Raw genomic sequence first — 16,998 nt, 5'->3', positions numbered from 1 at the left:
GGTATAATGTAGGTGGCGGCGGGGTCTCCTCTTGCAATACGTCTGAGAGAATGTATGCATGGTATACATATTGGAGATCAAAAATGGTTCTCTCTTTATACGCAGATGATTTGTTGATATATCTAAGTAATATAGAAGAAAGTCTCCCAGTATTATTGGAAGAGATTCAACTATTTAGTGAGATCTCAGGATATACGATGAATTTGGGGAAGTCGGAATTGCTATGGTTAAAAAAGTCTCCTGATTTTAAAAGATCATTACCTTTTAAGGAAACACTACAGATGAAATATTTAGGCATTATTCTGTCCAAAAACATGACGGAGTGTTATGGATTAAATTATCCCAAAGTATTTGAAGAATGTAAAAGTAAACTATTAACTTGGGCTAACTTACCTATCTCCCTAACTGCCAGAGTAATGTTAATTAAATCTATCTTATTTCCGAAAAGTCTTTATTTATGTCAGAATATTCCTCTATTATTACATAAAAAAGATATTAGATGTTTTAAAAAACATTGTACGCAATTTATTTGGGCAGGTAAAAGGCCAAGGATTGCACTAGATAAACTGCAGCATAACAAATTAGCAGCAGGATTGGACTTCCCAGACATAGAAGTGTATAATTTGGCAACTACAGCTAAATATGCATTGGACTGGATAACCAATCAGGAATACTCAACATTTGGTCATATAGAAAGTAATATGATTGAACCATTTAATTTGGGAACACTCCTGCATTGCCCCATAAGTAAAATCCCTAAGAGAATCGCGAATATGTTAATATTTAAAAATACAATAAAGGCATGGCAACAGGTCTGTATGCGAGTGCAGGTAAATCCTTTTTGCACGAACATCCTCAGTATTTGTGGTAACCCGGAATTTCATCCGGGTTTCACACAAACAGTATTTCATCGTTGGAAAAGGAAAGGTTTAGTATATGTTAAACAATTACTGTCGGAAGACCTGACAGTCAACTCTTTTTTGAACTTGGCTGGAAGCTATGATCTTCCAAAAAAGGATTTCTTTGCTTTCCTACAGATACTTCATTTCATCAATAACCTACAAATTAAATATGAGCCTAATTGGTCTATGGGGATTTTGGAGAATGTTATAAAATTATATGAAAGTGGCAAAACATCAATATCAATAGTTTATAATATGATAAACTCTTTCAATAATGAAGTACATTTAATGGCGATAAAAGATAGATGGCATAATGAGTTTCCTAATTTAAAGATAGGGGAAATAGAACAATCCTTTAAATTAAGTTATAAATATTGGGTTCCGACTAACTGGAGAGAATCACACTTGAAAATGATCAGGAAAGTCTATGTTAATAATGCCAACGTATCTGAGTGGTACGGAACTATTTTAACATGCCCTAAGTGTAGTGCAGAGAAGGCAGATATTATCCATTACTTTTGGGAGTGTCCAAAGATCCCCCAGTTATGGAGACAAATTAATTATTGGCTTAAGAGGAAACTTCATATAGAATTTGACATCCAAATCTTTCATGTCTTCTTCTTAGTAAAGTATTCATATAAACATAAAGAGAATGATCTAATTAACACTATAATTCTTGTAACCAGGAATTTAATCCTTAAGGATTGGAAAGGAGTGAAAGCCCCTAAACTGGTGGCATTTAAAAACGTGTTAGTTAGACAATGTATGTCAGAACAATATAATCTACGAGACTTTTCTAATGACCATTTAGATGTTTTTTTTAAGAAATGGGGAAAATTAATTCTATCATTATCCCCGAATATACAAACACAACTGATAGCACCTCTTAGAAATACAGAATATGTAATGGTTAATATCATAGCAGGCATATTTCCCCAAAGCTGGAGTACGGAGTAGGAACTAATATATATGGAATGATTGTGTGTGTAGTGGGGTTTTTTTGTTGTTGTTTTTTTTCCTTTTCTCTCTCCCCGCCCTCCCTACCCCCTTTTTCTCTACTATCTATTCGTCTATTTAGCCTAGAAGACAGGATTTTTGTTATACTGTTAGATTAATGTATCAGGTTATAATAGCTATGTGTATGCTTTAATCAGAATACAAACATGTTGGATACTGTGAACGTTTATGTCAACTTTGTATATGTGAAATTCCGAACAATAAAATTTGTTAACATTCAAAAAAAAAAAAAAAAAGGTGGCGGCGGGGTCCGGGAGTGGCGGTTTAGGGGTTGAACATTTTATTTAGTTGCGGCGGGGTTCGGGAGCGGCGGATTAGGGGTTAATAAGTATAATGTAGGTGGCGGCGGTGTCGGGGCGGCGGTTTAGGGGTTAATAAGTATAAAGTAGGTGGCGGCGGTGTAGGGGGGGCAGATTAGGGGTGTTTAGACTCGGGGTACATGTTAGGGTGTTAGGTGCAGACACTTCCCATAGGAATCAATGGGATATCGGGCAGCAGGGAACATGAGCTCTCGCTGCTGTCAGACTCCCATTGATTCCTATGGGATCCTCAGCCTCCAGGGTGGCGGATTGAAAACCAGGTACGCTGGGCCGGAATAGTGGCGAGTGTACCTGGTTGTAGTTTGATAACTTCCAAAAGTAGTCAGATTGTGCCGAACTTGTGTTCGTTACATCTGTAGTGACATAACTATCAATCTGCGTCTGTCAGGGTGCCAGGAATCAGACTGAGACGAGAAGTGCAAAAATAATCACACCTTTATTAATAGCAAAAAATAATAAAAAGTCCACAAGTCAAATAACAAGCCAGGAATCAAAACCAGAGCTGGTAGTCAGACGAGCCGATTCAGGAGCCAAAGCGAATAGTGAGACGAGCCGGAATCAGGAACAAGCAAATCTGCAGAGTCAGGAACAAGCCAGGGATCAGGAACCAGGAAGGACGTCAGGCAGCCAGGTAATACACAGGAACTCTCACAAACAGGTCTGAGACAACACAAAGGCAAAGCATACTGAACAGAGGCCCTTTAAATATTAAGTGATAACATCACAATTCTGAGACTACATCCTGTGTCACATGTATGATGCACACCAGTCTGTCCATAAAAGGAAGTGCAGGAATTGAGCAGCATCCCCCACAATGCACCATAGTCAGGAAGAGAGGTGAGTAAAATGGCTGCCAGCAGCACATGGCAAACACGACAGGGAAAAAACCTTGACAGTACCCTCCCCTCAACAACCTCTCCCCCACGGGAGGACAAAAGGCTTATTGGGGAAACGGGCATGGAAGGCACGGAGGAGGGCGGGAGCATGAACATCAGAGGAGGGGACCCAAGAACGCTCCTCCGGACCGTAACCTCTCCAGTGAACCAAATACTGTACACGGCCCCTGGACATACGAGAGTCAATAATGCTGCTGACCTCATACTCATCATGGTTGTCAACAAAGATAGGACGGGAACGAGGCAACACAGTGGTAAACCGTGGTAAACCCGTCGGAGTATTCGAAAAGGACCAACATAACGGGGAGCCAATTTATTGGAAGGCACACAAAGGTTCAAGTTGCGGGAGGACAGCCAAACTCTCACCAACCTGGTAGGAAGGTGCGGGCAGATGCCTACGATCAGCCTGGAACTTTTGGCGCTGCATAGAACGATGAAGGCAATCCTGAATCTGCACCCACGTGGAACGGAGTTGCTGGAGATGCTCCTCCAAAGCCGGAATACCCTGAGACATGAATGAATCGGGCAACAAGGATGGTTGAAACCCATAATTCGCCATGAACGGGGATATCTTGGAGGAAGCATTAATAGCACTATTACGAGCAAACTCTGCCCAAGGTAACAGTTCAGACCAATTATTGTAGTGATCTAAGACATAGCAACGGAGCAACTGTTCCAGAGCTTGATTAGATCGTTCCGCAGCCCCATTGGATTGAGGATGATATGCAGAGGAGAATTAAAGCTGGATCCCCATTTGAGCACAAAAGGAACGCCAAAATCTGGAGACAAACTGGCTACCCCGGTCCGACACTATCTCCTTGGGTAACCCATGTAAACGGAAGACCTCCCGGGCAAAAATTGAAGCAAACTCCTGAGCGGTAGGCAGCTTCATCAAGGGAATGCAATGTGACATTTTAGAAAAACGGTCAACCACCATAAGGATAACAGTATTGCCATTGGAAACAGGGAGCTCGACAATGAAGTCCATGGAAAGATGTGTCCAAGGACGCTCACCATTAGCAATAGGTTGAAGAAGACCCACAGGAAGACGTCGAGGAGTCTTATTCTGTGCACAAACTGAGCAGGAGGCAACATACGCAGCAACATCAGAACGAAGACCTGGCCACCAGAATTGTCGAGTGACAGACCAAATCATTTGGTTCTTGCCTGGGTGACCTGCGGCTTTAGGATAGTGGTAAGTGTGCACAAGTTTAGTTCGAAGATTCTCAGGAACAAAACACTTACCACTAGGTTTCTCAGGAGGTGCATTGGTTTGTGCAGCCAGGATCTCCTCCCCCAAGGGAGAAGTCAAATTAGTACGTATGGTAGCCAAAATATGGTCAGGAGGTATAACAGGAGTAGGTACAGACTCCTCCTTGGACAGAGGCAAAAATTGTCGAGAGAGGGCATCAGCCCTAACATTCTTACTACCAGGCAGGTAGGAGACCAAAAAAAAATAGCGCCCATCTGGCCTGTCGGGGCGACAAATGTTTTGCTTCAGATAGATAAGTTAAATTCTTGTGGTCAGTAAGAATGAGCACTGGCATGCTAGTACCCTCGAGAAGATGCCTCCATTCCTTAAGTACCAAAATTATGGCCAGTAATTCCCTGTCACCAATTTCATAATTGCACTCCGCTGCAGACAATTTCTTAGAGAAGAAACCACATGGATGCAAGGAACCGTCAGGCGTAGGACGTTGAGACAAGAGAGCACCTACTCCAGTCTCAGACGCATCAACCTCAAGTACGAAAGGCAGGACAGGGTTAGGATGAGCCAGAACTGGAGCGGCAGCAAAGGCAGTCTTAAGACTATTAAATGCCTTAATGGCAGTAGGTGACCAATGGAGTGGATCATTCTCTTTACGGGTCATGTCTGTGATAGGTTTGACCAAAGAAGAAAAGTTTTTAATAAACTTTCTATAGTAATTGGCGAACCCCAAAAAACGTTGAATAGACCGAAGACCAACTGGGCGAGGCCACTGCAGAACTGCAGATAACTTGTCAGGATCCATGGAGAACCCTGCAACAGAGATAACATAACCTAGGAAGGTTACTTGAGTCTGATGGAACTCACATTTCTCGAGTTTACAAAACAGGCCGTTCTCATGTAGTCTCTGAAGAACCAGTGTAACATCAGAACGATGAGCCTCAAGTGTGGGTGAGTGTATGAGGATGTCGTCTAAGTATACCACAACACACTGTTGCAACATATCTCGTAGGACATCATTAATAAATTCCTGAAAAACAGCAGGAGCATTACATATGCCAAAGGGAATTACAAGATACTCATAATGCCCACTCCTGGTGTTAAATGCTGTTTTCCATTCGTGGCACTCCTTAATCCTAACGAGATTGTACGCTCCTCTCAAATCAAGTTTAGTAAAGACCGTAGCTCCCTTGAGGCGGTCAAGGAGTTCCGTAATAAGCGGAATAGGGTAAGCATTCTTAATCGTAAGACGATTAAGACCCCTATAATCGATACATGTTCTTAACTTGCCACCCTTTTTCTTCACAAAGAAGAAGCCAGCCCCTGAAGGAGAGCAGGATTTGTGGATGATTCCCCGCGACAGAGCATCGGCAACATACTCCTCCATAGCACAATTCTCTGCAACAGACAGAGGGTACACCCGGCCCCGAGGAGGAATGGCTCCAGGTTGCAGGTCTATGGCACATTTGTAAGACCGGTGAGGAGGTAACGTACTGGCACGCACCTTGTCAAACACGTCTAGGAACTCTCGGTACTCCTCTGGCAATTGAGAAACCGAAGAAGTGCACAAGACTTTAACTGGTTTCCGAAGACAAATGTAAATACATTGCGGGGACCACAACAAAATTTCGGACCTGCGCCAGTCGAGACTGGGATTGTGCTTTTGGAGCTAGGGATAACCCAGAACAACCAGAAAATGCGGAGAGTTTATCACCTGGAACTGGAGGGTTTCAAAATGGAGAGCCCCAACAGCCATGGACAACGGAGAAGTTTCGTGAGTAACGAGTGCGGGCTGAAGGGGCCTGCCATCAATGGCCTCAATAGCAAGCGGAATGGACCGAGGCAAAACAGGAATGGAGTGCTTTGATACAAAAGCACTATCAATGAAATAGCCCGCAGCACCGGAGTCAACAAGAGCCTGGGTGACTATGGAGGAGTCCACCCAGGAAAGGACAACCGTGACCAAAGGTTTCTCCTTAAGCGGTTCCGGGGACGAGGATAAACCACCCAAAGTCTGCCCCCGACAGGACCTTAGGTGTGAGCGTTTCCCTGCCGTTTAGGACAAGACTTCAAAAGGTGGCCCTGTAACCCACAATAGAGGCAGAGCCCCTCCCTCCTCCTAAAGGCCCTCTCCACCGCGGAGAGACGCGTGAATCCCAGCTGCATCAGCTCAGCAGTACCTGGTGACTCGGGACCAGGAGGCATGGGAGGAGAGGGAGGCATGGGTGGGAATGAATACGTAGGAGACAACGGAACAGGAGGCTTTCGCAAGCGCTCCTTGAAAGAGGGCCTCTCTCTGAGTCTGATGTCAATTAGGGTAAAAAAAGACACCAATGCCTCGAGATCCTCTGGTAAATCTCTGGAGGCAACTTCGTCTTTAATCGCATCAGAGAGCCCACGAAAGAAGGCGGCAACAAGGGCTTCATTGTTCCAACCTACCTCTGCGGCAAGCGTACGGAACTCAATGGCATACTGAGCAACAGATCTTGTACCTTGCTGAATGGACATGAGTCGTTTAGCAGCAGAGGAGGAGAGAGCAGGAACATCAAATACCCTTTGAAAGGAGGCCACAAATTCAGGGTAATTTGAAATCACAGGTTTATTAGTCTCCCACAAGGGATTAGCCCAGGCAAGAGCTGTGTCAGAGAGTAACGAGATGAGAAATCCCACCTTAGCTCTGTCAGAGGGAAACGCCTGAGGTAACATCTCAAAGTAAATGCCCACCTGGTTCAAAAACCCTCTGCACTGAATAGGATCGCCTCCATATCGCTGAGGTAGAGGTGCAGAACCGGACATGCTCCTGGTAGGCATAGGTGCAGCAGCGGAAACAGGAGCAGCCATAACTTGCGGGACACTTTGGTCCAAATGTGCAGTGCGAGTCAGCAGGGTTTGCAGGGCTAGTGAAAATTGATCCAAGCGGTGATCCTGTTCATCCATCCTGGAAATGATGGCAGGTAAAGGTGGATTATTAGCACCATCAGGATTCATGGCCTTTGCGTAATGTCAGGGTGCCAGGAATCAGTCTGAGACGAGAAGTGCAAAAATAATCACACCTTTATTAATAGCAAAAAATAATAAAAAGTCCACAAGTCAAATAACAAGCCAGGAATCAAAACCAGAGCTGGTAGTCAGACGAGCCGATTCAGAAGCCAAAGCGAATAGTCAGACGAGCCGGAATCAGGAACAAGGAAAACTGCAGAGTCAGGAACAAGCCAGGGATCAGGAACCAGGAAGGACGTCAGGCAGCCAGGGAATACACAGGAACTCTCACAAATAGGTCTGAGACAATGCAAAGGCAAAGCATACTGAACAGAGGCCCTTTAAATAATAAGTGATGACATCACAATTCTGAGACTGCATCCTGTCTCACATGGATGATGCACACCAGTCTGGCCATAATAAGAAGTGCAGGAATTGAGCAGCATCCCCCACAATGCACCATAGTCAGGAAGAGAGGTGAGTAAAATGGCTGCCAGCAGCACATGGCAAACACAACAGGGAAAAAACCCTGACAGTGTCGGACTGAGTCCGGCGGATCGTATGTTACGTCATTAGATTCTACTTTTGCCGGTCTGTAGGGCTTGATAACTATGGCGAATCAGCCTCGCCATAAATACGCTGCGGAATTCCAGCGTATTTGCGGTTGACGGCTTGATAACTAGAGGCCATTATATTATATAATTGTTTGTATCCATGGGTATTCAGTATCACTTTTGTTAAGTTTTCTCTTCATTTTTTTTAATGACAGGTCTGTGGTGGGAGGCTAAGAGGTTATGAGAGATTTGTAAATATTAAGAACTGAAAAAAGTACTTATTACAGCACTCTTCCCTCAAAACCTTTTAATGAAAAAATGAGGATGGCTACATATAAAATTTGGCGGTTTTCTCCACAGAAAGCAAATTCCCAGTATTAAACTTTCCTGTTTCTTTTAGAGCCTTGTTAGAGCCATTGTAGAGCCATATAAGTATGTTATTAGTGTGGTAATAGTAAGCAGATATTCAGGGAGCCAACAGATCTAACAGGTCTGTGGTGTGAGGCTAAGAGGTTAATACATGTGAAGAGGTTAATAAATATGAAGAGACTCGTGATAAGTTAGGCCCCTCCCACAGGAACCTGTGAGATTTGCTAGTTTTTAATTGGTTTTGATATATATGTATGTGTTATTTTGTGTGTTGTTAACTTGACAAGGGGCAGGAGCCCAAAAACGTTGCTGTTATGGACTGAATAAAATATCTCAACTTTTTTCACTTTAAGTGCAGTATACTTGCACTTAGTATTCTGGGCATGTCTGTGTGATCGGCTTGTCGTCGGGCTACTGCTCATCCGATGCACTATGGATTATTAACAATCCTTAACCCTGCTTTAGCCTCTGGTGAGGGGGTAAGAGTTCATTGCTTCCAAGAGTTGCTTTATTTGATTGTAAGGTTACTTTACTTATCCTGCCTTTAATGTAATGTTTAAATCATTATCTGTATCTTGATTTTTTTCATTACCTATCTGGTTAAAATGATCCCCCTGCTCAGCTTTGCAAATCATGTACGGATCACCTTATGCAATTCTAATCAGTCTAATGCTTGTCTTTCTTTTAAAGGTATCTGTCCTCCCTCTGTTTGTACTTCATAGGGGAGTTCTTCAGATTTTGCTCCAGGGTTTAAAGATTTTGTACACTGTACTATATCTAAGATGTTAGCAGCTATGCCCCCTCCAAGTTATCATAAAAAGAAGTTCTATGATAATTCCTCTACTAGTTTTTATGATTTAAGTAAGTTTAAATATTTGAAACTGAACATTCCAGGTCCTACTTCTTCTGAATTATCTTTCGTGGGTGAAATTTTTTCAGATGATCAAGAGTCAGTCGGGTCTATTTATCAAGCTCCGAATGGAGCTTGATTACCCGTGTTTCTGGCGAGCCTTCAGGCTGCTCCATAACCTGTCCGCCTGCTCTGAGGTGGCGGACAGACATCAACCCGATCGAATACGATTGGGTTGATTGACACCCCCTGCTAGCCTGCTGGTGCAATGATAAATGCCAACAGCGTATGCTGTCGGCATTCATCGATGTGCAGCGAACATGGTTCGCTATAGTGGATAATGTCCATCCGCACAAGGATAAATGGGGCCAGTCTCTCATCAAGAAACTGAATAGTCTTCTTTTTTGTTTAGATTTGAACTGCTTCATTCTCTTTTAAAGGGACAGTCAAGTCCAAAAAAAACTTGCATGATTTAAATAGGCCATGCAATTTTAAACAACTTCCCAATTTACTTTTATCACCAATTTTGCTTTGTTCTCTTGGTATTCTTAGTTGAAAGCTAAAACTAGGAGGTTCATATGCTAATTTCTTAGACCTTGAAGACTGCCTCTAATCTGAATGCATTTTGACCACTAGAGGGCATTAGTTCACATGTTTCATATAGATAACATTGAGCTCATGCACGTAAAGTGACCTAGGACTGAGCACTGATTGGCTAAACTGCATGTCTGTCAAAAGAACTGAAATAAGGGGGCAGTCAGCAGAAGCTTAGATACAAGATAATTACAGAGGTAAAAAGTATATTAATATAACTGTGTTGGTTGTGCAAAACTGGGGAACGGGTAATAAAGGGATTATCTTTATTTGTAAACAACAAAAATTCTGGTGTCGACTGTCCCTTTAAGAGAATTGTTATGTATTTTAGAGGTTCAGGATTCTAAAGTCTCTGAGGATGTCTGTTAAGCAGCTGGATTTGATTTTTAAACCCTCTGTTAAATCTCCAGAGGTATTTAATCGTCAGTATTCATTCATTTCCTTTATTTATTTATTTTAAGAGGTTAATACTTACCTTAAAAGGACACTAAACCCAATTTTTTTATTTCATGATTCGGGTAGAGAATACAATTTTAAACAACATCTTAATTTACTTCTATTATCTAACGGCCAGATTACGAGTTTTGCGTTATGAGCTGTGCAATGCTAATGTGCAGTTTTTTCTCACCGCTCACTTACCTGCAGCGCTGGTATTACGGGTTTTTACAAACCCGGCGTTAAAAGGCAAGAAGTGAACGTAGATCAAAATAGAGCTCCACACTACACTCCAATACCAGTGCTGAGAAAAAGTCTAACACCTGCAAAAAAGCAGCGTAAATCTCAGTAACGCAGCCCCATTTATTCCTATGGGGAAACCCATTTTATATTTACACCTAACACCCTAACATGAACCCCGAGTCTAAACACCCATAATCTTACACTTATTAACCCCTATTCTGCCGCCCCCGACATCGCCGACACCTACATTATATTTATTAACCACTTATCTGCCGCTCCGGACATTGCCGCCACCTACATTATAGTTATTAAACCCTAATCTGCTGCGCCCAACATCGCCAACACCTAAATTATATTTATTAACCCCTAATCTGCCACCCCCAATGTCGCCGCAACCTACCTACACTTATTAACCCCTAATCTGCCTCCCCCAACGTCGAAGCTACTATATTAAATGTATTAACCCCTAAATCTAAATCTAACCCTAACACCCCCTAACTTAAATATAATTTAAATAAATCTAAATAAAATTACTATCATTAACTAAATTATTCCTATTTAAAACTAAATACTTACCTATAAAATAAACTCTAAGCTAGCTACAATATAACTAATAGTTACATTATAGCTAGCTTAGGGTTTATTTTTATTTTACAGGCAAGTTTGTATTTATTTTAACTAGGTAGAATAGTTACTAAATAGATATTAACTATTTAATAACTACCTAGCTAAAATAAATACAAATTTACCTGTAAAATAAAACCTAACCTATGTTACAATAACACCTAACACTACACTACAATTAAATCAATTCCCTACCTTAAATACAATTAAATAAATTAAATTAGCTAAATCACAAAAAACAAACACTAAATTACAGAAAATAAAAAACAAATTACAGATCTTTAAACTAATTACACCTAATCTAATAGCCCTATCAAAATAAAAAAAGCCCTCCCAAAATAAAAAAAAACCCTAGCCTAACCTAAACTACCAATAGCCCTTAAAAGGGCCTTTTGCGGGGCATTGCCCCAAAGAAATCAGCTCTTTTACCTGTAAAAAAAAATACAAACAACCCCCCAACAGTAAAACCCACCACCCACACAACCAACCCCCCAAATAAAAGCCTAACTAAAAAAACCTAAGCTCCCCATTGCCCTGAAAAGGGCATTTGGATGGGCATTGCCCTTAAAAGGGCATTTAGCTCTATTGCTGCCCAAAGCCCTAACTTAAAAAATAAACCCATCCAATACACCCTTAAAAAATCCTAACACTAACCCCCGAAGATTCACTTACCGGGAGAAGTCTTCATCCAAGCAGCAAGATGTCCTCAACGAAGCTGGCAGAAGTGGTCCTCCAGACGGGCAGAAGTGGTCCTCCAGACGGGCAGAAGTCTTCATCCAGACAGCATCTTCTATCTTCATCCTTCCAACGCGGAGCGGCTCCATCTTCAAGACATCCGGCGTGGAGCATCCTCTTCAAACGACTGCTTCTTCGGAATGAATATCTCTTTAAGTGACGTCATCCAAGATGGCGTCCCTTAGATTCCGATTGGCTGATAGAATTCTATCAGCCAATCAGAATTAAGGCAGAAAAAATCCTATTGGCTGATGCAATCAGCCAATAGGATTGAACTTCAATCCTATTGGCTGATCCAATCAGCCAATAGGATTGAGCTTGCATTCTATTGGCTGATTGGAACAGCCAATAGAATGCCAGCTCAATCCTATTGGCTGATTGCAATCCTATTGGCTCGATCCTATTGGCTGATGACTTAGTCATCAATCCCTTCACCCAGGGGAATGGTCTCTTCATCTTGAAGTCTTGAGTCACATTGTAGACCCATGGGGTCTTCCGAAAGTGGATCTTCTCGTTTTAACAAAGAACTCCCCAGATATTTTGAGATGTCTAGGGATCCTCAGGCTTAGTTTGTGGATGCTCTAGTAGCTTCTTGGTTGTTTCGTCTGGCTTACTATTTTCACCCCTTGTTCTTTAACCAAGGTTAATAGCCAGGATCAAGCAGGAGGTATGATCAGTAATCCTGATTGCTCCAACTTGGCATCGCAGGACTTGGTTTGCTGATCTGGTTCAAATGTCCAATTGTCCTTCATGGCTTCTTCCTCTGCATCAGGATTTAAAATCTCAAAACTTGATGGCTTGGAGGTTAAACACTTATTTTTTAGACAGAGATTTTTTTGATTCATTTTGGTTCAGGCCTGTAAACCTGTGGCAATGAAGATTTTTCACAAGGTTTGGAAGGCTTTTATTTCCTGGTGTGTGGAACATAGGCTCAGTTGGCACTCTTAGAATTCCTAAAATTCTTCAATTTCTTTGGGATGGTTTAAATAAGGCTTTATCTGCTAGTTCCTTAAAGGGTGAGATTTCTGCTCTTTCTGTTTTGTTTCACAAGAAGTTTTGTTTCTTTTGCCTATTTATTCTGCTAGAAGAGTTTCTGATTTTTCTGCTCTTTGTTGTGAGCATCCTTTCCTCTTTTTTTCAGTATAAGGTAGTTTTGAGAACTAAATTCGACCTTTTGCCTGAAGTGGTTTCTTCTGTTAACATCAATTGTGAGATGGTTGTTTCCTCTTTTTGTCCTAATCCAAAAAATCCTAAAGAGGAGCTTTTCCATTATTTAGATTTGATCAGAGTTTTGAAGTTTTTGCAGGCTACTAAGGATTTTTGACAATCTTTTAGCTGATTTATTCATGTTCCAGAAAGGGTTAGACGGCCTATTGTATAAAGTTCTTTTCATAAAGCATACATGGCGGCGGATCAGTTTCCTTCTAAATGGCTTAGTGCCTTCCAGATCAGTTCTATTTCATGGGCCTTTAAAGGGACATAAAACCCAGCATCTTTCTTTCATAAATCAGACAAAGCATACAATTTTAAACAACTTTCCAATTTACTTTTTATTATCTAATTTTCTTTGTTTTCTTGTTAGTCTTTGTTTAAAAACAGGAAAGTACATTCAGGAGTGTGCACGTGTCTGCAGCACTATATGGCATCAGTTTTGCAACAATGTTATACATTAGCAAGAACACTAGATGGCAGCACTATTTTCTGTCATGTAGTGCTCCAGACATGTGCATGCTACCTATCTAGATATCTCTTCAACAAAGAATAACAAGGGAACAAAGTAAATTTGATTATAGAAGTAAACTGGAAACTTTTTTTTTAAATTGTATTTTCTATCTGAATCATGAAAAAAAAAATTGGTTTCATGTCCCCTTAACTGAAATGTTCAAATCAAAGGTTTATGAAACCAAATAAAAAAAATATTTTGTGATTCAGATAGAATATACAATTTTTTTTAAAAAAAGTTTCCAATTTACTTCTGTTTTCAAATTTGCTCTATTCTTATCTTTTTGATAAAATACCTAGGTAGGTGTCTGGCGCATTAAATGGCAGGAAATAGTGCTGCCATCTAGTGCTCTTGCAAATAGGTAACATTCTTGTAAAACTGCTTCCATCTAGTGCTCCAGACCTGCTTTTCAACAAAAGATGCCAAGAGAACAAAGAACAATTGATAATAGAATAAAAATCGAAAGTTGTTTTAAATTACATGATCTACGAATCAAGAAGGAAAATGTTGGGTTTCATATCCCTTTAAGAATGAGGCCTCTGTTGATTTTATTTGCAGGGCAGTTTTTTGGTCTTCCCTACATATTTTTCTAAATTCTATAATGTTGATATTTTTGGCTTTTCTGAAGAAGCGTTTGTATGTAAGTCCTACAGGCATCTGTTTCTGGGGATGAGCCCCCACCCAGTTTTTTTCTATTGTGATTCGTTTTTTTTCTGGCAGCAGGTTGAGTATGCACCTCTCTTTTCCCTGCTCCTTCTTTTATATTGCTCTTCTGTTCTTTTCCTACTGTCTTCATTTCTAGCTTGGCTATACGTCAGACTAGTTTCCAGTAAGGTTGGAGGAGTTTTAAGTGCTCTGGGAGTTTTGGGATCTTTGCCTCCTCCTAGTCGCCAAGAGTATAATTCCCAGGAGTAATGGATCGTGGACTCTCACCACCATGAAAAAAAGTAATTTATCAGGTAAGCATAAATTATATATTTTTTGGACATTTGAATTCTGTTTTTGGGAGTTAGGGAAAACTATTCTTGGAGTGCTATTCTTGTCTACATATTATTTGAACCTATAGAGTAAGCAATATTCTAATGCAGTGTTTCCCAACTGCGGTGCACAGGTGAAGTAATCAGCTGATCAGTTACCAACCTGCTCTCATTCATCAGCTGATTATTTCACCTGTGCTCTAGTTCAGCTATATTGAAAACCAGGACTGTTGGGGGAACTTGAGGACCGCGGTTGGGAAACACTGTTCTAATGCAATAATTACATGCAATTGTCATTGTCAGGGTTGTGCAACTGCTGCTCCTACACATGACTGGCTGACTGAAAGGCGTCTTAGGAGCTGCAGTGCATGTGGCTCCTGAGCTAATCTTCATCCATGCATTTAATTATTTTGCAGGTGCTAAATTCATAGTATGTTTAAGTCACTAATGCAAAACTCACATGCTCTAATTTAATAAAAAAAAAACATTTTACTTTTTTTTGCATTAGACTTTCTCTTTCAAGTGGTGGTATATTTTCTCCCCACAATGAACTTAGTTTTAAGAACTTTGTCCAAGCCACCTTTCTGCTTGGTCATGATACCTGTGAGTTTAGTAGAGCAACATTGTTTGGACTAGAAAATATCATGGTGAGGCATTTTGCCAGTGCTCTTCCTGCACATCTTCCTTATATATTGTTGCAGGAGGAACAAACCAATGATGATAATTACTGTAACAAGGTACTTACTCAGGTTATAATGATGTTATAAAGCTCTCCACTTAGATGAGTTGGCCTACAATGATGCTGCAGAACTGCAAGATGTCTAACAAGATCCTAGACAGGCAACTTTTGCTATACATCTCAAAAGGAGCATTTATGCATGTAAAGAAGAGACAAGACAAATGCAATATAGCCCTGCATGACATGAGAGTGTTGTTACATTTACACTTTGTGCTTTGTATTTTATTCTATTTTAGACTTGAGATTTTGCCTTTTAAGTCGTATTACATTTAAGCTTTCCATTTTCTATTTTGTATTTTAATGTATGTATACAGCATTGTAGTTAGGATTGTGATTTCTCCAACATTGGTGTGTCCGGTCCACGGCGTCATCCTTACTTGTGGGAATATCTCTTCCCCAACAGGAAATGGCAAAGAGTCCCAGCAAAGCTGGCCATATAGTCCCTCCTAGGCTCCGCCCACCCCAGTCATTCTCTTTGCCGTTGCACAGGCAACATCTCCACGGAGATGGTTAAGAGTTTGTGGTGTTTAGTTGTAGTTTTTTATTCTACTATCAAGAGTTTATTATTTTAAAATAGTGCTGGTATGTACTATTTACTCTGAAACAGAAAAGGATGAAGAATTCTGTTTGTAAGAGGAAGATGATTTTAGCAGACAGTAACTAAAATCGATTGCTGTTTCCACATAGGACTGTTGAGATGAAGTAACTTCAGTTGGGGGAAACAGTTAGCAGACTTTTCTGCTTAAGGTATGACTAGCCATATTTCTAACAAGACTGTGTAATGCTGGAAGGCTGTCATTTCCCCTCATGGGGACCGGTAAGCCATTTTCTTAGTCTCAAACAGAATAAAGGGCTTAATATGGGCTATAAAACTGGTAGACACTTTTATGGGCTAAATCGATTGCTTTATTTGGACATTTTATACATGTTTATGCTGATAATTCACACTTATAAACTTGGGGAACGTTTTTTAACGTCAGGCACTATGTTAGGCACCTTTTCCAGTCAGGTAGGGCCTTCCCAGTTGTAGGCTGAGCCTCATTTTCGCGCCATTACTGCGCAGTTGTTTTTGAGAGCAAGACATGCAGATGCATGTGTGAGGACCTGAAAGTAGTTGGAAAAGTTCCTAAAAGGCGTCATTTGGTATCGTATTCCCCTCTGGGCTTGGTAAAGTCACAGCAAAGGCTGTAGCTGGGACTGTATAGGGGTTAAATCTGTAACCGGCTCCGGTTTCGTTATTTTAAGGGTTAAAGCTTTGGTGTGCAATACTATTAATGCTTTAAGACACTGTGGTGAAATTTTGGTAAATTTTGAACATTTCCTTCATATTTTTTCACATATTCAGTAATAAAGTGTGCTCTGTTTAAAATTTAAAGAGACAGTAACGGTTTTGTTTTAAAACGTTTTTTGTGCTTTATTGACAAGTTTAAGCCTGTTTAACATGTCTGTGCCTTCAGATAACCTATGTTCTATATGTATGAAAGCCAATGTGTCTCCCCCTTCAAAATTGTGTGATAATTGTGCCATAGCGTCCAAACAAAGTAAGGACAGTACTGCCACAGATAATGAAATTGCCCAAGATAATTCCTCAGATGAAGGGAGTAGACATGGTTCTACATCATCTCCTTCTGTGTCTACGCCAGTTTTGCCCACGCAGGAGGCCCCTAGTACTTCTAGCGCGCCAATGCTTATTACCATGCAACAATTGACGGCTGTAATGGATAACTCCATAGCAAATATTTTATCCAAAATGCCTGCATATCAGAGAAAGCGCGATTGCTCTGTTTTAAACACTGAAGAGCAGGAGGGCGCTGATGAGGATGATTTAGGAGAC

The sequence above is a fragment of the Bombina bombina genome, chromosome 3 (assembly GCF_027579735.1).
Source record: "Bombina bombina isolate aBomBom1 chromosome 3, aBomBom1.pri, whole genome shotgun sequence".
In the NCBI taxonomy this organism is placed as follows: domain Eukaryota; kingdom Metazoa; phylum Chordata; class Amphibia; order Anura; family Bombinatoridae; genus Bombina; species Bombina bombina.
The sequence above is the reverse complement of the archived record's forward strand: the minus strand, read 5'-3'. Positions refer to the sequence as shown.